Genomic DNA, 9,395 nt, shown 5'->3' on the forward strand with positions numbered 1-9,395 from the left:
CTCTGTTTACGCCACCATCTACTGTTTGCTGTGTTTTATCTTTGTGTACTCTACTTTTGATTCTATATGCGGATTGAATGTATACAGGGTGCTCTGATTATCCCCCGCTTAAGGCGTTCGCGTTGTTCGTCAGTCCGTCCGTCTATCCGAGCTTACATTTGCATACTTAGGCTGCTATAGGAACAATAGGTAACTGTACTTTTTCTTTGATGTCATTCATTCCGTAAGCTTTTATGTGGTTATTTTTCTTTTACGTGACTAAAAGAACAATAGAGAGGACAAAAGAATAGCACGTAAATACCCATATGTAGGAACGTCCGTCCGTCCTTCCGTCCGAAACCATATCTATGACATAGTGTGAACTATTATAGAAATGTTAATTGCCGTAGGGAAAATGCCGCTCTGCAAGTTTCGCTCAGATTGCATGAGTAAGACAAGAGTTAAGGCCTTTTCATACACTTTATATAGTGTTTTGTTCCTTTTTCTGTCCGTTCAAAGTCATATCTCAGACATAGATGGAAGGAATTTGATAAAACATAGTAGAAGTGTTACCTGCTATAGGGCAATGCGGCTCTGCAAGTTTCATTCAGCTTGGTTAAGGAAGTCAAGATTTGTGGTCATTTCGATTTTTTGTCCATTCCAATAATTGTATGGTTTATAGGATTTCAATAAAACATGGAAGGAAATGTTATAATGAAACGCGGTTCTGCAGGCTTTAGTTTGATTGTTTGAGGAAGACAAGATTTATTGCCCTTTGTACTTATACGTACATGCATACAGTACATAAATACTCCATTTTCCCTCCGTCTAAAGTCATATCTCGAACATGGTATAATGGATTTCCATAACACAGAGTAGAAATGTTAGATGCTGAAGGAAAATGTGGCCCTGCAAGTTTCAGACAGATTGCTTGAGGAATAGAAGATTTATGGCCCTTTGTACCGATATACATATATATATTACATAAATAGTGTTTTTATTCAGTGTTCTTTCCGTCTGGATAGCTTAGTACATGTAGCTGAGCAGCACCGAGATGCGGTGGCCTAATGGATAAGGCACCTGTCCCGCAATCAGGAGGTCGAAGGTTCGAGCCCTGTCAAAAGCGGGTCTTGTTTCTGATGTGAGACCGATTGGTGAGCCGCCAGCTAGTTAAATAATGGTTACTGATTGCCTGCCTGCCTGGTGCCTGGCATTAGTTTATTGTTTATTGGTCAGCGGGTGCATCGTCTGCTCACGTATTTACTACACTAATCATCTTCATTCAATTAAAACGCGCAGTGAAGCGTGGTAATTTCAGTTGTGTTATGTGCTGCCATTTGAGAACTATTTTCTTTCAGCGGAGTGTGAAATATATGGTGGTTATCAAAAAATCGATTAAGGTAAACCGACATTCGTTCATGTATTATTGTGGTTCCACTGGACGGAATTGTCTTCGACAATCCGTCCAAAAATGGTTTCGATCAATAATTTAGGATAAAGACTGAAAGTGTGTGTGTGTGTGTGCGTGCGTGTGCGCGTGTTCGTGTGTGTGTGGACGCGTGTGTGTGCGTGCGTGCGTGCGTGCGTGCGCATGTGTGTGTGTATGCGTGCGTACGTGCGTGTGAATGCGTGCGTGAGCGTGTTTTTTCTTCTTTTTGTTTTGCAGGCTGAGAATGCTTCTTCAAGGGTAAAACGTTGTCACGTGCGGCGGGGATACCAATTCGCTGAATTTACGGTGCTTTTAACTTGATAACTGATGCTCCCGCAGTGGTTTCAGCTGCATGTGCAGTATTTCAAGCTTTACATCCTTTGGACAACTGACCGGTACACTCTTACTTAACTGCCAAATGGTGCTAAAGGAAACGTTGTAAAGCCGTATTAGAAGCTCCAAATACAAATATAGTTAACCGCTTTTTACGGTGTATATTCTGTTCCAATGCCTTACTGAAATCACATGGTAAGCCTACACATGACATTTAGATAGGATATGGTTCATTTTGACCTGATTTTGTAGTATTGATTGCAACATATTTTTCTTTCATCAAACATGACCGTCACATATTTTTACATCGTCATTTAGCACCGATAATGTATTAATCCTTTTTAAAAAGGCCCTATTTGCATTGTAGCCCTTTAAAAATGTAATATTTTATATATAGAATGAAAAATATGTTTGACGGCTTCTGTCACGTTGGGATTTTCCGGTGTTTGAAACAACGGAGAAAGACAAATGTACGTATATATTAACATAACCTGCACATATTTATTTAAGAAATAAATTATAGCAAAAGAGTGTTTTATCACTATTTATGCACGATGGGCGGTTATACGTCGGGTGTAATAATATCACGAGGGCGCAGCCCGAGTGAAATTATTTGTACGACGTATTACCGCCCGAGTGCATAAATAGTGTTAAAACACTTTTTCTATAAATCATTTCGATTCTAATATGCACTTAATCTAAAACAGTAGATAAAATATAGAAGCGCTCTTTCTTGGTCGCAACAAAAACTTTGACGTCACCGCACGTTAGCGTGACGTCATTCTAGCGTAAGAGTGTTTTAACACAGGCAAGCATATTAGAATAAAGAAGAAATTATAATGATACGAAAATAGTTACATACAAATAAAAGAGAAAGAAAGACCGTATAACGTTCCTATGTATTTTCTGTTTTATGGCGTCGGTTGCTCAGCTGTGGAGGATGTGGATGTGAGCAATTTTGGGTTTGCGGCGGCATTTACTACATGTACTTGATTGTTATTCAAATATGTTAAGTTTAAAACGAAAAACGAAATCGCATTGTGACCTTTGTCTACCTCAATTCTATCAATAATGTACCGATTTAAGAATATTTGTTTTATTTTCAAAAAGATATTTCATCTCTAATTGAGACCAGTTAGCCCTCTTTTAACAACAAAACTTAAACAATTGTGATGGGGTATGCAGTAGAATTTTCACTCATATTTACTAAACGCTATCAAATGCAAGTGAAATTTGTCATATCGATATCATTATATTAATCACAATCATATGACATTAATAATGTTATTAAGATATGTGACCATTACTTTTATTGATATACGGTATGGATATACACTGGAAACGAATTACAGCTTAAAAGCGTGTCATAAAATATTTTTGAGTAACGCATAGCCTAATTATATACGGGTATTCAATCTTATTTAAAAAACATTTTATAGCATGTCATCACTTTTCCTATATTTAGACAGGGATTAATTAACGTACATTAAAAAACATAGGAATCGGGAAGTAATGCTGTTCAATGTATGTAAGTGTCTCTTGGCTGGCTCTTTCAGTAGGGGTGACACTATAATAAACAAACTCTTGATACTTACTTACTTACTTACTTACTTACTTTATACATCTTTCTCGGAAAATGTTGTATGATATGCGTTCTGGTCACTGGGGTCAAGGTCACTGTTACTAAAAATAGAAAAAGTGTTTCTGCTCAGTAGATACACTAAGGAATAGGGTAGACTAATGCGTCATACTTTGAACTTAGGAAGCTTGTATTGAGACCTGACCATGGTTTTATATTTCCTTTGGATTGCATAAGTCAAGAAGTGGTTTTCTCACGACAACTTCTGTTAGGAATGAGGTAAGCAGACCAAACCTGGTAAACAGGTAGCTTTGCTTGAGACATTTTTTTAAATTTCATTTAAGGTAGCTTGTGTCAGGGTCATTGTTAACAGTTATAGAAAAAAATGGTTTCGGTCAATAATTTAGGATGAAGACTGAAATCCAAGCATTTAAGTGTATGTGTGTTTTCTGCAGGCAGAGAATGCATCTTCAAGGGTAAAACGTTATCACGTGCGGCGGGGGATACCAATTCAAGGAATTTACGGTGCTTTTAACTTGATAACTGATGCTCCCGCAGTGGTTTCAGCTGCATGTGCGGTATTTCAAGCTTTACATCCTTTGAACAACTGACCGGAACACTCTTACTAAACTGCCAAATGGTGCTAAAGGAAACGATATAAAGCTGTATTAAAAGCTCCAAATACAAATGTAGTTAACCGCTTTTTACGGTGTATATTCTGTCTCAATGCCTTACTGAAATCCATGGTAAGCCTACACATGACATTTAGATAGAATATAGTTCATTTTGACCTGATTTTGTAGTATTGATCGCAACATATTTCTCTTTCATCAAACATGACCGCCGTCGTCATTTAGCTCCGATTATGTACCGGTATAGAATGAAAAATATGTTTGACAGTCTTCTTCTGTCAAGTCGGGATTTTCCGGTGTTTTCCGGTGTTTGAAACGAAATGGACAAAGACAAATGTACGTGTATACTAACATCACCTGTACATATTTAAAGAAGAAGTTATAATGATACGAAAATACATGTAGTTACACACATATAAATGAGAGCATAGAAAGACCGTATATAATGTTCCTATGTATTGTATTTTCTCTTTTATGGCGTCGGTCGCTCAGCTGGGGAGGATGTGGATTCGAGCAATTATAAGTTTGCAACCGCATTTAGTGCATGTACTCGACTGTTATTCAAATGAGATGAAACCGGGCATAAATACATGTATATTAGATTTAAGCCGAAAAAAGAGATCGCATTGTGACCTTTATCTAACTCAACCATTTCAATCATGTACTGATTTAAAATAGCGACTTGTTCGCCGTCTTTTAGAAATAAAACTTTAAAAATTGTGATGGGGCAAATAGTAGAACTTCCAGTCATATTTACTAAACGCTGACAAAGGCAAGTGAAATTTGCCGTAATATATATGTGATTTGTTTAAGTATGGATATACACTGGAAAAGACTTGCAGCTTAAAAAGCGTACCATAAAAATCTACTTGAGTAATTGCATAACTACATACATGTAATATTTTAACGGTGTTCAGTCCTACATAAGCATTATTTTATGACATGTTTTCACTTTTCGTATATTTATACAGAGATTCATTTAAGTACAAACCTTTAGTACGATCCCTGTTAAATTGTATGATTTGTTCTCTTTTAAAAAATTTGTTATAAAAATTGTACATGGATATTTCAACAAGCTGAACCACAAGACCGATTTCAGAAATAAGCAAAAGAAAGGTAATAATAATTGTACAAACTTGGAATTTCTAATTAACATATTAGGTCAGCGCAAATGTCCTTTTTTTCATACTTTCCTTACCCAAAGTTTTTAACAAAATTATAAATATGCTTGGTTGGGCAACCAGTACAATAAAAATATTGAAGTGAACATCTAACACTGTATTTAGTGCTCAATGAATATGAATACGTGTTAATCAAATAATTCAGTATGAATGTTTCGGCAGTCACAATTTGTGAACAAAATTAATATGTTAGAATATTGAACATCCATCTATATAGGTGCATGTTCAAGCGCGTAGAAATATATATGACTTGTCGACAAAAAATAATGTGTACGAGAGAATTTTAGACATTAACTTGATTGATGATATTTTAGTTGCGCTCAATGAGCCAAATAAATTGATATATCAGTATGTCAGTCATTGACAATGTATGACGTCATGTGATATATTTTTAGCCAATCACAGTTGTTTGACATCTCGCCTTGGCTTTCTACGTTCGCAAACAATGTTTAATATGATGTAAATGAATGTCATTGGGATAAAAACAAAATCTGATCATTAATTACAAAAAAATGCAGCTGCCCTAGCCGCTGTGTCCGTTGTGTCCATTGGCCTTATGAAAACATTTCCTTAACATGGTGTAAGGTGAAAAGAAAATTTACTAAAAGTGGCCTTTGGTATAAACCAATAGAATACAAAAAAAACACAATCAAATTCGAATGGCACCTAGGGTCTTTCTTCACCACGAACAGCAGGAAAATTGATATATGACCTAAACTGTATCTGTGTGACTCTACATCCAACAGAACAGAAAAAGGAGAAAAGGAACAGTCTATGAACTCCTCAAATATGCGGACCGGCTGTACACCTCCCTATAATATATTAGACATATATTTAACACGGCCTTGGTTTTATACATGTCCTGAACTTCTAAAATAAATCATTCAGACTGGAACGACGCAGCCGCCCGTGTGATGTATTTGAACATTTATCACATATAAACTTAAAGTTGACAGTGGAACAGCTGAAAGGTAAATGTATACTCGATTGCTCCTAAAAATTTGGAAGTGACTTACAAAATTCGGCCGAACTTGTTGCAAGGGTACATATGATTCGTTAAGAATCATTAACTGGGTGTGCATTCTGGTACTTCTTTCGAGATAACAAGGGCTGGACTCACTTTTAAGAAATAAAATCTGTAAAAAGATCCTTTGGAAGCAAAGAATGCAACCAAGAAGAATAATAGCAGACTCGGTTTGATTGAGTCTGTTCATGAGAGGTAATGGAATTTTGCAACACCTCTCACGCCCTCTAGCACCGGCTTAAGCGGAACTCTATTACACATATGTTGAATGGACTCCATGATCCCAAAGGACCAGAAAATATAACAACACTGAATCCAAGTACGGGGAGACTTTTTACAGCCGCCACACGGCACTTAAAGATTGCTGTTGTGATAGTTAATAAAATCTGTAAAAAAAAAAACACATCTGGGTGTGTAAAAGGAGGGTAAACGGAGGGAATGGCTATTATGAAAAAGTTGTGGAGGGGGTTCGTGTTCCTCCCCTTTAAATATAATGTTTCAAAAGCCTGAATCTCCGAAGTAAAATAAAAGATAACCAGAAATGCGAATACAGTTCGCAGTTCCTTACGCCGAAGTATTTTTAGAAAACACCACATTTGAGGGCGTATTATTTCAGAATTGTAAACGAATAATTCACCACAGCAAGATAAACATGGCAGGGGACTAAAAAGTCCATCTCGGAGATCTTTGAAAAACAGTATACAAGAATTTTGTAAAGCAAGGGCGTGGGTTACTTTCAAAATATGTTGCTACCGTTTTTAGGCGTAACAGTGCAATTACCATTATTATAAATCTGCCTGGTCCTTTAGGGAAGTATACCCCACACTTCTTTGACGAATCCATATCAGTCCCCTTTCATTCAAGTTGCTTGACTCGTCCTTGCAAATGAGTTGATATATCAGCTACCTATTATTGTTTGTAATTGTTTGGTTTAAGGTAGTTTTGCACGTTTGGATCGACTCTTTTTCTACAATGTAGAATTTGATTAAACTCTGATTTTTCAAAACTACAGAATATACCTAGAAAATTCAGCAAATAAAAAAAGATAGGGTCGTGTGCTTGATTTTTTGCTAGACTGATTTGAAAAATTTGGACCTCACACATTATTCATAATGGGAGTTTATGGGAAAATCTTAACTTTCATAACATTTTCGCGAATAGAAATTTTTTACAATGTAGATTTTGATGAAACTTCTCACAGTTGTAAACAAACACATGGCCTATAATTTGGTGAAATAAAATGAATAGGCCTGTGTGCTTATTTTTTTAGATATTTGCCCACGATTAATATGAACCGGACCTTCCACGCTAATTTTAAGACATTATTATGATTATTTTAAAGTGGCATATGTTTTAATATCATATTTTGACTTTAGAAATATAGAAACAGTGTAATTGTAATAAATTTACTCACAGGTCTCAATTAATTCATAAGATGATTTTCATTTCCGTACGCCGAATCCAGGCTTTATTCTAAGTTTTCCGGATAAATGACGTTACGCCATCACTTCCGGTTTATTAAACGTGCAGAACTACCTTAATGTTTCCATCATCGTAGTTTCGACTTTCACCATCGTGCTTTCGACTTCTATCATAGTGCTTTTGACTTCCAACTTTCGATAGTGAAAGTCGAAAGCCACGATGATGAAATTCGAAACTACGATGGTGAAAGTCGAAACTACGATGACGAAAGTCGAAACTACAATGATGAAAGTCGAAACTACGCTATGATGATGAAAGTTGAAAGAATGATGATGAAAACACGAAAACATGATTGCGAAACGAAATGATATCGCGTTTTCATTATCGTTGTTTTATGATTTCAACTTTCACCATCGTAGTTTCTTGTTTTCGCCATCGTGAAACACCATTCATCATCGTAGTTTCGTGATTGCGACTTTCGAGATATGGGGTTCGGGAATAAAAACCTCGATGGTCCAAACGGAAATCCATAGTTATATAAAAGGAACGTATTGTTGATATGGCTGGCTTTATAAAGTCATTTAAAACTATATAAGACGGTAAAAGTTTGAAACAAATTGTACGCAATAGGTCTGTATAATTGGACTATATATATCTTACGCATTTAATGACCAAACTATTACATATCTTCAAATTTTGGTGAAACATTTAATCATATCCGTCATACTTTGTCTTACCAGCTTTTTTATTTTATATGCCTCATTTATAGAGGTTACCAGCGGGAAACACATTACTTTAAATGCATGGAAGCTTCTGTGGGTTAATAATTTCTATAGATGTAGCGGAACCTGAGTATTTCTAGATGATGCGGAAAACGTGGGTATTTTTAGATGTAGTGAAAACGTGTGTATTTTTAGATATAATGGAAACGTGGGCATTTCCGACAGTCCCTCATAAGAGCTTGTAAGCAAACAAAGACGCTACACAGCTGGAATGCAGAAACAACAAAATAACTCTTGAAAATCACTTCAGATTAGAGCTTACTAGTACTGGAATAAGTCTTAAAGATAAGCATTTACCGTGAATTAATCTAACATTCATTTGGCCATTAATGTAAACCAACTTTTTTTCCAAATTGAACATTTTGAATGCGTTAAGTATTTTATTGTATATATAGAGACAGTATTTGCTACATTTGATGTGTATTGAAAGCAAGATTCCTGAAACGGTTTTCCTCCGCCATGCAAACGGTCTAAACAGGGGTTGGGGTCATATATTTAAGTTATGAGCGAGAAATACCCAAAGTATCGCTATTTACCTCTTGATACTTTTTACAGATAAACATGTTCCGAGTTATGGATGATTGTACACGCCGAAGTGTATGGGAAAAGTACTGATGAATATTAATCTTCATCGTCATGCGTGTGTACAGGATCGTTACAGAACATGATATTTCTGGGGCAATAAAAGTGTCACAGACAACACTTAGCATGCAGTCAGTTTATGGAGCCGATAGAGAGCTACTTGAACATTTTCTAAAATTTTAATTTAAGTTAAGATTCCACGAAAAAAATTATTTGTCTGTCATGTGACATTCTCAACGCTTTTTCAACAATTTTTAGAGAAAGTTCTCGTAACTGTCATAGTCGTTCTCTCCTGGATTTTTTGTCCCTGACAATTTTACAGTACACGGCAAAAAATATAACTATTATGAAACGATTCATATATACATAATTCAACGTTTATGTCTGCTGTATAGTACTTAAATCATGTGAAATATTTTCTAATCATTTCCTCCATTAACGTTCAGGTATTA

Source organism: Mercenaria mercenaria, chromosome 13 (genome assembly GCF_021730395.1).
Source record: "Mercenaria mercenaria strain notata chromosome 13, MADL_Memer_1, whole genome shotgun sequence".
Taxonomy (NCBI): domain Eukaryota; kingdom Metazoa; phylum Mollusca; class Bivalvia; order Venerida; family Veneridae; genus Mercenaria; species Mercenaria mercenaria.